The 17,347-nt window shown below is 39.7% G+C and overlaps 1 long non-coding RNA gene across 4 annotated transcripts in view; it reads right to left on the bottom strand.

Moving 5' to 3' along the window:
- LOC101986764 overlaps nt 1–17,347 on the bottom strand; it is an 85,099-nt gene that overhangs the window by 24,774 nt on the left and 42,978 nt on the right. For all 4 annotated transcript variants that reach the window (XR_003378002.1, XR_003378001.1, XR_003378004.1 and 1 more), the window contains one exon: nt 11,431–11,501. This is a non-coding gene — a long non-coding RNA (uncharacterized LOC101986764). The remainder of the gene's footprint in view (nt 1–11,430; nt 11,502–17,347) is intronic.

Here is a 17,347-nt window from a genome sequence, read left to right as displayed (position 1 = left end):
TCAGATAGCAATTTTCCAACTCATAGATGAAGACACAGAAAACATACACACACTTAAATAATATTTTTAGAAAAGCTAATTCTAAAGTTGATCACTCACATTATTAAAAATCCCCCCGAAAGACTTCACTGGAATAAACACCACTTTAAATTTTCATATAGAATCAGTATTTAGAAATTAAATCTAAACAGACTACATGGAAGTGTATTTCCAATTTATACTTTTCAAGTCTATTTTAACTACAAGAACATTTCTCAACTAGTTTCTAAAACTTGTTCATATTTCAGCAGGGATATATTAATCTAGCCACTGAAAAACAGTTACCTCCCTATGGTACACAGACAGCATCAGGTCTATAATTACATAGCTTCCCATGGAAATACAGAACTTTAATAACATCATACAACTAAAACTCTGGTATCTGAAGAGACCATCTTTTAAAAGTCTGGAGAACGGCTAGTGTTTCAGTCCTGATTCCCTCATCCCTAGCTGTGCTCCTGAACTGAAAAGCCTTGGAAACAGAGTTTGAGACACACCCAGCAGAGTTATTCTGTCATTAAAAAAAAACACATAAAACTACTTAATATTGATGATGAACACCTGACCAAGCCTTCACTTCAGCAGAGCATTTCAGTATCTGTTTGTACATTTCCCACCACATTTTCTGGGATCTCCTAAAGTCACTGCAGAAGGGAGCTAGGAACCAGATGGAACCAGTCAGAGAAAGGTCATTCAAAAGCTCCCATCACAACCAAGCCTGGTGGCAAAAAGCCTGCCATCTCAGCGACTGTAGGAAGCGGGAAGGTTGTAGGACTGTGGCAGCAGGATAAGGAGTTAGTTCAAGGCCAGCCTACATGAAACCCTGCCTCAAAATTAAAACAAAACAAACAAACAAAAAACAGAACTCACATTCTAGTTGGCCCAGATGGATCAAGATATTAGCACTGTTACCAGCCAGGAAAAGATAACTGAGTCAAGGAATTGGCAGGACATTAAAAGCCCGGTTCAGGGCAGAGCAGAGCGCTGTCTGTTACCTCCAAACAGCACCCAATAAGGATAAAGAAGAGCACAGACCCAGGAAAAAGTACTCATGTCTTCTCCTTTGCTTTATGTTTTTTATTCATAGGACCACAACACAAAACCCCACTACATTTACCCTAAATGAAGCTCGGGCAGTTGGGTGGAAAGCCTCAGTATACATTCTCTGTTAGATTATCTTTAATTAGAAAATTGTACAAGAAACTGAATGCTTCTTGTGTAGCAAGAAAATGCTACGTGTAGCAGTTTAACCACTGCACGAGGCCTCAGGTAACAAAAGCTAACAGTTTCCAGTCAGCGTGTGACATAAAGAATGCTAACAAGGACAGCAAGCATCTGAGGTGTGAGCGTACTGAACAAGTAGGCAGATCCTCAACTACCCTGCTCTGTTGAAGGTCAAGCACCTGCTCCAACTTCTCTTTAACATGATGGGGGAGAAAGAGCATAAGGAAGAGAGGGTGGTTTGAATTACAAATGAATAGTGGGAGAGGGCTCAGACTCACACCTTTGCATGGCAGCTTGGGTCAGAGGCACAGATCTCGTTAAGCTCTGGACTAAAAGTTGATCTGGAGAAACAGCATAGAGCTGCCTCTCTGTCAGCAACTCAAATTACCAAATAATCTGACTTTGTCAGTTCCAGAAACCTCAACTATAGTTCAAGATGAGCACAGACAGTCAGAGATCCAATACTGGCCCTGGGAGAGCAATGCCTGAAGGAATGTGAGATTTACTTCCTTTCTGTTTTTCATCACCTGGAGAACGGACGTAAGCAAGAAAATACAAGAAAGAAATAGAAATCGCTGTATCCATAATGCTCACCACATCACCATGGGTAAGCAGCCACCCCCAGTAGCTGTTTTCCCCTCCAAGGGTAGGAAGAACAGCCTCAAGCTTCTGAGTGATACTGTTCATTTGAAGGCAAATAATGCCAGGTATGATGACACATGCCTACCACTCCCTGCCCTGGGAAGCAAAGGCAGGAGGCACACAAAGTTCAATAGTACCCTGAGCTACAGAATGAGATTCTGTCTCCAAAACAAAACAAAACTCACTGTTTAGCAAAGTACTCTGCTTTGAGAGCTCATTAGCTTCGTATATAGTTTATATAAAATTTCCACTATCAGAATTATCTCAGAGGAGCTTGCCTCCATGGCTATGCTATGGGAACAACTCTACAAACACGCACACAAACTACACAGATTCATGTAAGACACTGGGATCATGTCTTGATGAGGGCTGGACTCAGTTCCAAGCTTTTCGTGTCATATAAGGAACTGCCTGTCTTCTTGAAATGATTTTACACAGAAGCCACATACTTCACTCAGAAAATTTTTTATTACTTATCTCCTGCCCCACCCGTTTAAGAACGATCTGACTCATTTCTTTGATGACAACAACATCGTGGGTGGGAGTGAATACAAGAGTGGGCAGGGTAGGAGGAGAAGGGCGGGAGAAGAGGAGAAGGAAAGAGGAAGGAGCCAAAAGCTGAATCACAGCCATGTGAGTAATCTTAGGGTTATTTTTCTTCTTCCTAAGGATATAAATCAAATTAAGCTTGTTTTGCTATGAGTGAAGGAAAGAGAATATAATAATATCATGAATCAGAGCAATTATCAACTATGTGACACTCACTAAAAATGAACTACAATCACTGTTTTATCACCAACTGTCCGGAAGATGCAAGAGCATTGGTTAATCAATACAATTTGACAAAAATTCCACAAGTTTGAACTCATTGACAACCCTCTTCTCTGAAAAAACATTCCATTTACACATATATTTCAGAAAAAAACTTTATTTCAGAGCCCACTGTAAGATAATCTTTGGCCCTTGGAAGTGAGAAAAACACAAGGGCGATACTGGGTAGAGACCAGGTTACACGCTATGTAGTCAAGACCAAATTCAGAATTTATAAGAACAATCACTCAGAAAATGATTATAGCCTCTGAAAAGCATCCACTGGACCTGATGAGTGCACTTGTAGGGCAAAGGTCCAGAAGAAAGCGGGCATCTCTGTATTAAGAAGAAAGTTACCACAGAAACCTTAGACCGAAATACAGGAATCCCCAGGAATGAATGAATTTACTGGGAATAATTAGATAAAGATGGACTGAAGCCAAATAAAAATCAAGCATTAAAAATGTATGCAAGACTATTACATGGGAGGGGGATCAGCTCTCTTGGGCATACCTATAATCAATCTCAGCACCGGGACACAAAGACAGGAGGACTCCTGAGTTCAAGGTCAGCACATACATACACGCTTTCTTTGTTAACAGAAAAGTGGATAGATTAAATAAAAGTTTTCAAACAAACACATTAATATTTTCTACTCTTGGGTAAAATGGAGTTATTAAAGTTAAAAGGGCATTTTCCCTCTTAGCAATGTTGAGTCTGGAACCCAGGTATTTTAGGCATGCTAGGCAAGAACTCTATCACCTAGCTGCTTGCTCTTGTTTTTGCTAAAGCACAGAGCTCACAAGACCTAACAAGACAGTGTTTTCTACAAATCCAGTCCCTTACAGAATGATCTAGAGAGCTCAAAAAGGACAGCACCTTCAAAGAGCAGTCAGGGTTCCCTGTCCTGTGGGAAGTCCAAGGTCCTCCGCCTTCCATGGAGAAGGAAGGGGAGGGGGAATGGGGGAGGGGAGGATGTGAAAATTTGTAATAATAATAAAAAAGAAAAAAGAACAGTGTTTTTATCATATTGCTAGCTTTTCCAAAGTTCATTTCTATTTATAGGATAGTAATTTTGTACTAGTACCATTAATGGACTCTCTAATAAATTATTTCAAAACAGCTTCGAATATGCCAAGGCTTTTAAGCTTCTTGGGTTCTTTGTACTGCTCAATTTGGAAATTTTAATTAGTAATGAGTTCTTTGTGGATGACAATTTATTTGTATATCCGAGTTTACCTATCAGCAAATCTGCCTGAATAATAGTGATAAGTCTTAACCAAGATAAACTATCTATTAATGCTGGGTTTATATAAAATAAACCACATCTGTTCTCAGCCTTCAATTCAATTCAATGACTCTTCCAAGTTACTAGGACTTATTTTTCAATCAGCATTCTCCAAACTCATAATCTCAAATTTCCTATGTAACAAAAACAATATTCTCCAGCCCAATTTTGCCACATCCTGTTCTGTGCCTACTGTAAAGCCTAAAAGAAATTTCCAATTCGTATTTAATTCTCTCTCTTTCTCTCTCAAAGGAAACAAAAGGTTCTGTAGCTGAGTAGATGGTCCAGTTCAAAGGTACTTCATTTGCAAGCACAGGGCCTACATTCATTCAGAGCCCATGTAAAGAAAGTCAAGCATTGTTGCACAAATAGGTAATCGCAGTGCTGGGCAAGCCAGAACACCTGGCTCTCTAGGACTCACTGATGAGCATGGTCTAGCCTAGTCTACTTAAGACAGCTACATGCCAGTAAGAATCCTTGCATCAAAAGAGTGGATGGTGCTGGAGAAATGACAAGGCCATTCTCTGGCTCATGCACACGTACCTGCACACACATACACGCACCATGCAGATGTTCTAAATATTAACTCAAGGGGTAAAAGTAGCCTAAACAGAAGAGCCCTTCATTGAGCACTCTGTTTAGGTACTTTCTGTTCCCTAATCCACTAAACATTTGGAGTGAGAGCAAGGGTGGGTACATGGCTGTCGAGCATTTGTCAAGTTGTGGGAATCAAAAGTTTCAGAGGCACCACAGATTTTAAGTGTTTATAATCAGTCATTAAATACGGAATAAGAGAGACAAGAAAAAATGTAGTTGCAAAGACATCCTGGAAAGCAGGACTCTGCTCAAGGACAGCGGATGTGCAGGAGGGAGGCCTACAGAGCACAGGACAGAGAGGCATTCCAGGTTTCCCGAAGGGATAACTTTGGAACAGAGGCTTCAGGAAGAAGTGGGTGGTAGAACAGATGAGTGAACACAGACAGGTCAAGAAGTTAAGTCAGAGCACCCATGGAGGTATATTGGTACATGTTTGGTTTCCTTCCAAGCTCATTACCTTCTATATCACAAGTCTGTTTAAGACCCTCTCTTCAGACTTAGGTAATTTCATCTCCTGTATGGCTGCTTATTGTTGCTACTGCTACACTGGCCAAAGGGAGTCAACAACCTCAATGCACGTTTTATAAGGCAATGCAACAAAAAGCTTTGTTGGTAATATAACCCAGAATAATCTAATAGGTTGTGGCTATAGACTGAAGTATCTAGCAAACCTTAAACTGCAAGTGGTCAGCAGAGCTGTGAGCAATTAGTGAATGGTGCTTAGCTTTACTAAAAAAGACAAACTCTGAGCAAAAGCACATTGATAACTGAAACTGAATACTACTTCAGAGACACAACAACCAAAGCAGCATACATTACTTGAAGACACCTAAGTATATGACTTATTCAAATCTGTCTCATGAACTAGAGATTGAACATGTCTCCATGAATGACCTTGAGGACTCCAATAGCACTAAGGGGTATCTCCCAGAGAGTTGGCAAGCACCAGCTAGGATCCATCTGTAGCTATACAACAAAGTCTGAGCAGAGGTTTTGGTAGCTGAGGACATCAAATCCTTCCAAACCAAGCATCTTGAGGCCCAGAAAGAATGTACTGCACATGGAATTAACATTTTTGACTTTAAGAATGCTATATTCCAGGTATTGGCTATGAAAAGCAGCCTCCAAATTCTTAGGTTAATATCAAGGACGCACATACAAAGATGGGGTACCTGAATTAGTTAACCCCAGATAAGGACAGTCAAATGGGGTTCAGAACAGAATGCTCAGGCCAAATGCCAGCTCTACTCAACCCTACTACTGATTATAGGATGTGTAACCTTGGAATTTTCCAGAATTAGACTAAAAACTTTTCAGGAAAATCACAAAAACAGAGCAGAGGAATGTTACATATCCTTAGAATACCAACTGTACTATAAAATTTGAGGGCAAGAAAAGCTAAGGTGCTGCCAACACAGCTATCAAGAAGATTAGAAACAGAATCATATTTTAGGAGAAGCCAGAAACTGGAAATAGATTATATGCTTGCCTCAAGCCCTTTTTGTCCCCATCACCTCTGAGGTTATCTTCTGGAACTCCAGAGGGACAATGGCATAAAACACTGTCTACTGGACCACAGAAGACATGCTACCCTGCAGGGAAGAAAATGGCCCTGTGAGGATTCTCCACTATGAGAAGAGACAGACTGAAGCAAGCTTAGCAAGAACAAGGAGTGGGTTTAGAAAGTGAACCAAGTTAGGCTATCAACTCTCAATTTTGCCATCTCTGCACCTTGTCGTGGGATTTTGGAGCCTCTTGAAATTACACACAGCTATTCAATGAAGTTGTGTTACTGTGTAGGTATAGTATCTTTTCTTTCTTTTTCTTCCATTTGGTTCTTTGTTTTGCTTTTGTGGGTTTTGAGACAAGTTTCTATAGTGTTGCTGAGGATAGTGTACTCTAGGCAAGTGTCTGACCACTGAACTACATCCTTAGCCCTATAAGCTGTAACGTCTGAGTGTGGTCTCTACCCAAAATCTCATCAACACACCAGCCCTTGCTGCCTTCCTAATCTCACATAACTAAGAACTCCCAGTGATACTTCAGCAAGGCTTGTCCCCACATGTTCTATAATTTTAGCCCCAAATGGAAGGAAATAGGTGTTAGGAACTCGGTAAAATAAGATGCCATGAGTTGGTTTCCATTTTCAAAATACAAATATTGGACAAGGAACAGATGTATCCAAACAAAGGGAAAGGATGTCTCAGCATATGAAACTGTAGATCTGTATGTCCTATACACTAGGCACTCTAAAGACCACATCAATATTGGTTTGCTCTTGACAAAAAAAAAAATCCTTTCAACCTTAAAATGTGCAATCTCATGGCTAGGATCTGAGACAGGAGAAATACACATGATGAGACCCAATACTACAGAACGCAAGATGTGATCAGAGACCTGGCACAAAAGTGAGAAACGATCAGACAGGGCATATAACGAGCGCATTATGCACAGTGGTACAGTATTGACAGAGGCCCTAGGCTCTATCCCCAACACCACAGCAAACAGACAAATCAAAAGACTATAAATCATCTAAGGAAGCATGTGGGCTCCAAAGGAACAGAAAGAACGCCGTCAGCTTTTTCATCCTTTCTTTAAATGATTGGTGGGGGAGAGCCCAGCACAGTAACATCGACCAAGGCAAACCTTCTGCCAGGAGCTAGAAGAGTGTCTGTTAGCAGCTGTGTTCCCTACTGCCTGCCTAGTCTCAAACTCCCACAGCACCCAGCCTTCATAATATTCAAGAGTGTGTTCTAGGATGAGCAGCACTCTAATGAGCAGCAATGACTGCCAAGACACAAGGGTGAGCTGGCTGCAGTGCCAAGGTTGGCCTTGGAAAGAGTAAAAGAACATGACTGGCAGGGATAGGAGACTCAAGGACTGGTACTATTACTTCCTTTGATTTTGTTGTTTTGTTCTTCTCATGCCCCTTTGAAAGACAGATCATCTCTATAACCTAAACTATCCTTGAACATTATTGTCCATCTCAACCTCCCCATATGCTGGATTTACAGGTTTGCAGTTTCCCATCATTCAGGAATGACTTAGTCTCTCTACCTGCATTTTTCCTCCTGAAGAGAACGAAGAAGGAGCTGCAGCTGTGTCAGCGGGTCATGCAGAGGGGGTCAGGAAGAGTTCCATAAAGAACACATCTCAGGAATCCTACTCCTCTTCCTAAGCCAGCATCCTGGCCCAGTTCTCACCCAAGACACCCAATTCCACAGGAAGATTCTTGTGAAACAGGAATATCCCAAGCCCAGTATCCTTCCCAAAGGCCAAAGCTGCTCATACAGACTGAAGGTGCAAGCAAGCAGTGCTCACAGTGCAGCATGAACGTGTTTACCAGAAAAGGCGCTTCTCAGCAGCCCCATCTTTGTTTTAAAAGATATTATGAAAAATTGTTTTTAAATGAGAAGTGATTCTTTCGTAGCCTCCTATCCTTTACTTGTTTATTTGTCGGGCAGAGGTCAGGGTGGCATCTTCTTAAATGTAATTTGAAGAGAGCACAGATCATTTCCCAGAAAATCAAAGTCGATGCTACAATGAAAAATGAGACAACTGGTCTTTTTCCAAGGACTAGAATTAAATACATTCATTGTATAAAATCAGCAGCCTTTAGTTCTAGCTAAATCCCATCCCTCCTTTACCACTGTAACATCCTTAAAGTTACTACCACAGCCAACCCTCTGTTTATTAACCACTTCTTACCCTAGTCTATACTCAGCAAAATAAATGACAGTCCCTCCTCTTACCAATGAGGATAGTGTGTCTAGAGCAAGCTATAGAGGGAAATACTTCTGATTCTCAAAATTCCTACATTGATCAGTACAGGGTTTGCAAGAAACCCTTGTTTATTCTCTTGTCCACTTTCAATTATCTCTAGATGACTTCATATAAGACAAATGTGGCATGTAAGAAACAACTGCATAGGGCTGGAGAGATGGCTCAGCGGTTAAGAGCATTGCCTGCTCTTCCAAAGGTCTTGAGTTCAATTCCCAGCAACCACATGGTGGCTGACAACCATCTGGAATGAGGTCTGGTGCCCTCTTCTGGACTGCAGGCATACACATAGACAGAACATTGTATACATAATAAATAAATATTTTTTTTTTAAAAAAAGAAAGAAACAACTGCATGGTGCATAAAAATGCAATGAACTTTCTGCAAACATTTTGGACTTGATAGTCTCCATCAAAATGCTCCTGAGTTCCTAAGTGCAGCATCCCCAGAGTACTCTCACTTGATGAAAGCTATTTCTGGCATACAGAATAAACCACCATTAGTCTATGTGACCATCTCCCATACCGGTCCATTCTTCATAATTCTTACTTTTTTTTGCTTTCTAAGTTTCTCTCTCCTACAAGCTCTGCCCACCCTCTTCATTGAGGTTTTAACATGTGATAAGTCCTCTGAAATGTCTAAGAATGATAATATTATAAGAGATGTCATGGCTAGTTATTTTTACAGCTCTCTGGTCACTTAGGACACTACAGAAGAGAAAGCATTGTGGGGACAGATGAGAACACATGCCCTCTAAACTGCTATGGCCCTGTAATGCATTTCAAGGTAAAATATAAACATTGACATACAGAACTTTGAGGGGTTGAAGAGGTAGACTGGTGGTTAAGAGGACTTGCTTCTCTTCCCAAACGCCCAGTTTTGATCCAACATCTGGTAATATAAAATCACCTGTAGCTCCAGCTCCAGGAAATCCAACAACTCTCTTCTGGTATCTATTGTACACACACGGTGCCATAAACTCACAAGAGCATACACACATAAAAATGGATAAATCAATCATTTTAAAGGAAATCTTTTTAACAAGTGGCCTATAGTAAAGGCATGTGATGTTCACAAAGCAGTGTCCTTATAGTATGATATAGTTCTGTCTTTGCCATCCCACTGGCTTTTATGCTCAGCAACAATCTCTTTAGAGCTTTGTGTTATCCAAGGCTTGGAGGCAATTTAATAATGGCCTTTACATACCTCATGCAAATTATACTGAATGCAGACTTGGTCACCAGCTAATTATCACCTCATGACAAAGAGCTCTAGGCAAAGTGGAAGAAACCCAACAGATGACTGGAAAACAGCTTGAGAAAAAGCTCATCATAAACAAAAAAACTTTTCTTTAAAGGCAGCTCATTCCTAAATCCTTAATGATAGTAAACTTCAGTTTCTATTCCTTGAGATTTGTCTTCCAGGCACCTGATTTCCAAGGCGCACTCATAAATTCCAAATATGGCATTACGTCCAAAATAATACAACTAAAGATCATACTGCTACCTTCTAGCATTTTTCTCAATAGGAGGAATGGTATTCTTAAGTTTTAGAAAGAACCTGAAGTAAATAAATGCTTCAAGTGTCTTTATCACTTCAATGAACACTCCCAGGCAGTCATAAAAATACAGCACCTTCAATAAGGATGCCTAATAATAGCAGCTCATATGCCCCCCGCCAGTACTTAGAAACGCCTACCCTAGTTTCTATGGTGATTCTCACTCGTCTCCCTCATTCCTCCCAGCATATTGTATAATTTATTGGGGAGCCATAAAAGACTGAACATTTATAGTTTTTCATAATATATTTTTCTCTCAAAATTAAGAATGTAGGTAGGCCGGAGATCTTTCTGAGATACTAAATGCATAAAGGAAGTGTAAGAACTCTAAGCTGATTTTTCTAAGACCCTTCACATTTTACACTCGGCTTTGACTTGAGCCATTTTTAGTGCTTCCTAAATGTAAAGTAGAGTTGAAGTCACCAGTGAAATATTAATTACAGTTGAAATCTGACATTCTCTCCTATGTTCCTTAGGCACAATAAATTCCCATGATTAAAAATACATTCCATTCCTCTAAGTGCAAATTCAGTCTGTCAAACTGCATGACACCATAAAGCTGCTGAAATTCTGAAACAACCCACTAAACATTCTGAACAGCCCTTCTTTAAGGAAAAGTTAAAAAAAAATCTACTGTATCCTGTACAGCCATCCACATTTGAAAATTACACAAGGGTTTTTAAATCATCCCCAATAAAACTGCTGAATAGTGAAGGACAAATTCTCAATCTAAACTTACATCTCCACACTTGTAAATGGTATCCAAATAAAAATTTCCCTTTTGCTCCTAAGAACACAAAAGATCAAAGATCTCTGTAAGAGCCCTGTAAGCAGACACTGGCATAAGACTCTGGATACTGTAGGTTGTATCTTTAAAAGGTGTCAAAGGAAAGGAGATGAAATGCTGTGATCTCCACCCACTGCCACTTAAGACTTACTGCCCACGCACTGTACAGGCCATGCCAGCATCCTGCATCCACCCTCTTTCAATCCTTCTACATTAGACCATGGAAACTCAGGATGTGTGGCCAGAGGCTCCTGCTTTGAATCCAGCTGGTCTGCCACGTGGCGTGGCCATGACCTTAGACACACTTCTCCTGACATCCTGTGAGTGGGCTCAAGTTGGAGCCAGACTATCCCACTGTACAGCCCGCCCTGCTCCTGGAAATGCAAATCCTCACTCCCTAAAAGATTCCATTCTCACTTCCACAACAGGGCTTCCTGCCCCCAACCCAGGAACAACAGGTCTTTGACTATCCCTCACCACCCTGGGAACACCTAAAACCATTTCCTTGTTCACTGCTAAGGGTGGGATTTCCATCTTACTTGAAACTTTGAGAGAAGCTTATTCCCAGATACCCACTAAACTATTTTAGTTATGGTCACGATAATCACATCTAAAGAAATTATAAGCATATTTAAAACTCCAAATCCCAAACAGGACTCTCTATATAATTTATGTACAACCAAGCTCTTCTCGTGAAAGAGGTACCTGTTCATTGCCAAAGAGTGAATCTGCTGGATTGGATTACCGAGCATCATCTCCATGGTCCTTCTTCTAGGCTGGAATGAAAAGATTTCAGAAATTCTTAACTTTGCCTGGGCTAGATTGGTGCATGCCTACAGTCCCAGCTACTTGAAAGGCTGGGTACAAAGATCCTAAATTCAAAGGCTGCCTAGGCTAGAGCAAGGAGGATCGAGTCTCAAAAAAAAAAAAAAAAAAAAACAAACAAAAAATAGGGTGGTTCAATCTTCAGTGAGGCATTAGAACAGAAGGAGGGAGAGAGAGAAAAAAAATCTCTGTATAATTTTTCACTCTGAAAAAGTCTCTCCCTTCCCCACCATGTGTGTGTGTGTGTGTGTGTGTGTGTGTGTGTTTGTTTGCTCTGGATGAAATAAAGGGCTTTTTGGCATGTTTGCTTTTTTTGCAAGAATTCTACCACTAAGCTACACTCCTGGTCTCTTTGCTTAAATGAACAGGTAAGAGACATAAAAAAAATAACAAACTTCTCCATTCCAGTGAGGTTTTTAAGGTTTGTTTCATGGGCTGATGGAGGGGATGTTTGGGGATAGCGTACCCACACCTTTATCCATTTTTTTTAAAATGTAGATTGTAGAAATGCTTTTCAAGCAAAGATGTAAAGACAAGGAGTAGTTTAGTCTCCCACCATTGTCAATTTCCCAATCAGACACAAATGCAGTCAGCATGCTCTGTCCCCTGTCTGAACCAGGATTTACAATTACAAAACCTGGAGCAGTTACATGAGGACTCTGCAAAGTCAATAGTAGCAGGCAGCCCTAGGAAAGACAATCAGAACTTGAAATACCAACAAAAATGTGTGTGCCGAAGTCCAGGCTTAACACGCTGTTGCCAGACACTGGCTGCTGGCAGAGGGAAAAAAGATGAGCTGCCCAAAGTTCTCTGGCTCTAGCCATGAAAGAGAATTGCTGATATTTGTAGCATCCATTGCTCTCCTTCCCCCTGCTGTCTCAGGCTTCTATCCCCAAGTATTCCAATGGTGTAGATGACAGCCAGCCCCAAGAGAAGTCTGCAAGGCTAAAACAAAACCTTTCTCTGGGTTCAACAGAGCCATGGTTCCAAGAAAGTGGGGCTGAATCCCATTATGGTTTTTTGTCCACTCATTTGGCTACAGAAACGTAGACACTGTTGTGTAGTTCATGCCAGAAGACAGCAGCTAAAGTCCAAAGTTTCTGGTCAAATGCCAAAAATATAAATAAATTAAAATTAAAAAAGATGGTAGAACTGGAGGGAATCTCAAAAAAATCATCAAGAAGGAGGAGCTTAGGAAACTAACCCCCCTCTTAATTGTTTATAAACCCCAAGGCCTAGATCTCAGGCTTGGACATGTAGTTCTCATCAGAAAGAACCTACGAAAGAATTGGCAGTGAATTGCTGAGACTCCAGGTTGGCCATCAACAGCAGACACACAAATGGTACTGGCCACAGCTTACTGAAGGTAAAATAGCCATTGCTCCTGGGGACTAATAATCCTGTCAACTGTCAACTGTGGGCTAAGATGAAAACACAATCCTACATAAGATCTAGTCTCATAACATAATACTCAAAATATCCCAGATGAAATTAGTATTATTCAACACAAAAAGATAACACATGCCAATCAGAAAAGTAGAAAGATATAAGGAAGAACTGTTGAAAATTTGAGAACCTAACAACCAAATAAACAAAACCTGGCAGATCTAAACGTTAGCTCATCTCAACAGTAAAGAGATAAACTATCTGAAACAAAGCAAAATAAAGGCTCAAATGTCAGAAGGTCTGCCACTTTGCACAGGAGAGAGGTGGAGAGAAAGGATACTGTGCAGTTCAGTTGAGAAAAAAAAAGGTGACAATATATTGACTGAAAATGTTTCAAAGCTATATAAACCCACGATTTCAAAATAGATTATTATTACCTTATATAGGATAATCACAAAAGTTGAATTAAATTAATCTATAATAATCCCAAAGAAAATCAAGTTGAAAACTAGATGAGGCTAACAATTGAGTTTTCTATTGCACAACTCTATTTGAACAAATCAATATTCTACCCTCAGTTATACAGAAATAGGAAACTACCAATAAACTGAACCTATTACTTATAAGACACTCAAACCAACAAAAACAGAATATGCATTCTTTAAAAGGAAAACAAAACCCTTAACAAGATAGACTATGCTTTGAAAAAGCCTTATAAATTCAAGATAATTAAACTAATACAAAGTATGGCTTCTGTTCATGATGAACTTAAACAAAAACAACAGAAAGGCAAAAGGACAATGTCCAATTACTTGGAAATTAAACATACTTCTAACATATGGGCAAAAAAAACAATTTTGAATTGAACAAAATAAAAATATAGCACGTCAAAATGTGATACAGCTAAACTTGTGCATAGAGGGAAATTTATAGCATTAATTCTTTCTATGTGAAACAAAGGAAGACCCCCTAAGCAATGATCCAAGCTTCTACTTAAGGAAACTAGAAAGGAGCAAAATATAGTTAAAGCTAGAAGGGAAGAAGGGAATAATCAAATAGTAATAACTAAGAGCTGAGAACAATGAAATGGAAAGCAGAAAAATGGGAGGAAAGTATTGAAACCAAAAACCAATTCTTTTACACACAGCAGTTAAAACACCTGACAAAAATGATTTTAAAAATACACATACATGCACATGCTCACATGCACATACACACACTAAAAAAATAAGTAAAAACCCCTCCACATATTAATCCCAAGAACAAAAAGCAGGAGCATCATTACAGACCTCTAGATACTAAAAATGAAATGCTATGAGCATATATTTGGCTAAGACTGTTTTTATGTTCATGAAAGATATTGGTCTTCAGTGTGTTTTAATAGGTGTTCTTGTTTCCTTAAATGTTTTCACTAGTAAATTTAAGCATCAAGATCTTGAGATCCCCTTTGAAAGATTTTTAACCATGAACTACAATTATTCGTGCTATTTGCAATGGTTAATTTTGCTTAATCAATCAACTTGGCTGATTGACATTCATGAGTTTAAAACAAAGCACAGCTCTGGAGAGCTCTTTGAGGCCTCTGTGATTGATCCACTGACTTAACACATTAACAAAATTCAAATCTCAAAACACTATTGGGAGGTGGTAGGATAGGATAAGGTGGGACTTGGTTAGGGGACATCTAACACTCGCCTTGTATCCTGTAGGCAGTAACTTGCCCTGGCCCCTTCATGTTATTTGTCCACTCTGCTTCCTGGATGCTGTGTCAAAAACTGCTCTGCTCTGCTAATACTGAAATAATGAGTCAAATGAACCCTAAAGTTGTTTGTCAGGTAATCAGTCACAGAGATGATAAAACTAATTGTAATGCTATTTCATCAGAAGAAACTGCAAGAAAGAGTCACAAAACCCAAATGAATTTAAAAAGACACCTCTCCACCTGGTATCTTAATTATCACAGAAAAATCTCCAGTCTTTTAATAGCAATCAGATGGTGTGGGGAGGGGGTGAAGAAGGTAACAGGGACTAACACTATATACTACTGTGATTATGACCATAGATAGCCATTCAAATCCTTACAGAGAATTTGAAATGGTCTATGAAGTGAACTAGTATCTGTGTGGCTGGAGGCAAGAACAAGAGTAGGTGATGCTACAAGAGGAACAAGGTCTAAGAATAAAGCAGGTCAAGAAGGCCAAGGAATTCTTTCTATACCTTCTCAAATTATAAAAACTACTTTCTGAGACTCTCCAGCTCTCTAGCCATTAAACATAGCTTTTCTCTATACATAACAAGGAATTTATAATTCTTTCTTCCTTTGAAGGTAATTCAACTGTTCCAGAAGTTTGAAAACCACTGCTCTTAGATGTCCCAAAGGAGATGACTCGGGATTCTGGCATAGCTTCCGCAGCAAAGCTATGGGCCAGCCATTCCCAACCCAAGGCAGGAACTTGTAGAGTCAACTGAGGTTGTGAAAGAAAATCATGGTATCCAACTGACTGGCTACTGTCTTAGTCAGACCCATAGTGCCTCATAAAGTTGAAAGCAACCTCATAAATCTCCATAGCCATACCCTTACTTCACAGATGAGGAGGAGACTGTGATCTAGCTATAGGAAATGACTGCATATCTTGCTAAGGAAAAACTGAAACTGAGCCCAAGTCCCAGGGTCTCACCACAGTATCCTTTACACTACAAATAGAAGTAAGCAGTGATTGAATAGCTATTAAATGAGGCAATATGCTGGGGAGAGGGGATGCTGCTATCACAGAATTTAAACTGTAGTGAATATATCCATCAAACTATTACACAAAAAAAATTTTAAGAAGGAAATGAATGTTAGATTAAGGAGGAATGTAGAGTGCAAATAAATTACCAAAACAAATAAATCTTCAAAAGACTTAGCTGACCACCACCAAAACATGCATAGTGATCCAAACCGAGAAGTCACTTTAAGAACTAAGGGACAAGTAGAAAATCATTCTGTCACAATCTGAAAAGAGAACCTGGAAGTGGTAAAATAAGGAGTCAGATAAAAAACAATGACCATGCAGAGAAGTAATGATTCTAAGCACAAAGTTTTGAGACCACGACCAACTTTGATCCAGACATTGCTGAGATGATAACCTTGGAGCTGGAGTTAAGAAGTCCTAAGAACAGGGCCCCGCAACCAGAATGACAACAGTCCGGACAAAAGGGACTCTTAATAGTTCTCTCCTTAAACACAGGAAGAGCAAAGAGAGGAAATGATGAAAGTTGCAAAGATAAAGCACCTCTTTTTTAACTAAACCCTAATACAACTAACACTTCTAATAGAAAATTTCTAGCCAGGTTTAACAAGTTCTTTCTCTAGAGGGGCTCTCAGTGGAATACATTCTGACTCTCTAATGTTCTGCTACACCTTCAAGAAATATCTGAAACTTGAGGGGCAAGTGGCTGCCATTAATATTTACATATGGTAAATTATGACATGGAAGACTTTAAGAAAACAGGTCTCCAGTCTGCCGTACAAAAAGCAATTCTAGTACAACAAGCTATGATGTAGGTGGTTCTTCTATCTATCTGTTGTTTCATTGGTTAATTAATAAAGAAAACTGCTTGGCCTGATAGGTCAGAACATATGTAGGCGGGGAAGACAGAACAGAATGCTGGGAGGAAGAAGGCAGTGAGGCAGCCACCATAGCTCTCCTCTCTGAGATGGACGCAGATTAAAATCTTCCCGGTAACCTCGTGGTGCTACACACATTAATAATTAATTAATTAATCAAGATGTGAGAGTTAGCCAGTAAGAGGCTAAAGCTAATGGGCCAAGCAGAGTTTAAATGAATACAATTTGTGTGTTGTTATTTCTGGTGTAAAGCTAGCCGTGCGGGAGCCACGCGGGAACGTAACATACTGCTCCTTCTACAATTGACGCTACAAAGCTAATCAAAACAAGATGTGGTAGCTCAGGCACTCTGGAGACGGAGATTAGGAATAGTTTCTGCAACAGAGAAAATGAGGCTAACCTGAGCTACATGAGACCCTGCCTCAAAACAAAAATCAAAGTATCCAGCTTTGTTATCCACAGCTACTAACAGATAAACAAAACTTGGTACCTAATCCCTTATGAAAAGTAGAAATTTCTGAAAAAATAAATAATCAAGTTGCCCACAGGTGGCTGAGGCACTCAACAAGAAATTCCTGGAAGTGTCTAAAGCATATTGAAAACTGGGGTAAACTGACTTCTATCAGTTTGAAAAGGAGAATAAACAAACAAGCAAACTTATTAAGTCAGATAACCAGTTTGGTACTGGATTCAGACCATACTAGCGCTAAAGGTTTATGACCACTCACCTGGGCAATTTATTTGTTCATCCTTCCTTAACTTCTAATACAGTTTATTTATTTTATTAAAACATAAAATGGA

This window comes from Microtus ochrogaster, chromosome X (assembly GCF_000317375.1).
Source record: "Microtus ochrogaster isolate Prairie Vole_2 chromosome X, MicOch1.0, whole genome shotgun sequence".
In the NCBI taxonomy this organism is placed as follows: Eukaryota; Metazoa; Chordata; class Mammalia; order Rodentia; family Cricetidae; genus Microtus; species Microtus ochrogaster.
Note: the sequence above shows the minus strand (reverse complement) of the source record. Positions and strands in the feature narration are given on the sequence as shown.